Below are 515 nucleotides of genomic sequence, written 5' to 3'. Positions count from 1 at the left end.
TATTCATTTTTTTTTTTTTTTTTGTCTGTCAACTACGGAAAAACTAGTGGCCTGATATTCAATAAGAGCCCATTACATTTTTGAGTGGGTCCCACTCATGGGGCGGATATATGAATTATGTATTGCTTTCGGTGCTATAACAGTGTTACTTGCATGGCTCCCATTATCCTCCGTGACACGCTGTCTTCCACTTCGCCTGACAACTCTTCTCCAAAAAAAGCAGCTCTGAGATAACAGAGCTCAGCCCATAGCTTCACTCACTCAAAGCAGATAGTATGCATTAAATAAAAACAGGACATGTAATTTCATTCTGTGCAGTTATCTGACATTAAAGGTGCCCTGTCACACAAAACCTCTTTTACTTGCATTTTTTGAAATATGTTAGGTCCATATGTGTTTGTGTTATGTTGAGAAAATGTCAAAATGAACTACTACCTCCTCTGTCAGCTCTAGCCACTGAAAAGAAATAAGTGGAGAAATCAGGCCAATCACAACAGCTGGTCAGTCTGATGTCA

At 39.2% G+C, this 515-nt stretch overlaps 1 protein-coding gene across 3 annotated transcripts in view; it reads left to right on the top strand.

Moving 5' to 3' along the window:
* The window catches only part of piezo1 (piezo type mechanosensitive ion channel component 1 (Er blood group)), a 134,191-nt gene that overhangs the window by 55,698 nt on the left and 77,978 nt on the right, over window positions 1-515 (top strand). The window lies entirely within an intron of this gene.

The sequence above is a fragment of the Etheostoma spectabile genome, chromosome 10 (genome assembly GCF_008692095.1).
Source record: "Etheostoma spectabile isolate EspeVRDwgs_2016 chromosome 10, UIUC_Espe_1.0, whole genome shotgun sequence".
In the NCBI taxonomy this organism is placed as follows: domain Eukaryota; kingdom Metazoa; phylum Chordata; class Actinopteri; order Perciformes; family Percidae; genus Etheostoma; species Etheostoma spectabile.
Note: the sequence above shows the minus strand (reverse complement) of the source record. Positions and strands in the feature narration are given on the sequence as shown.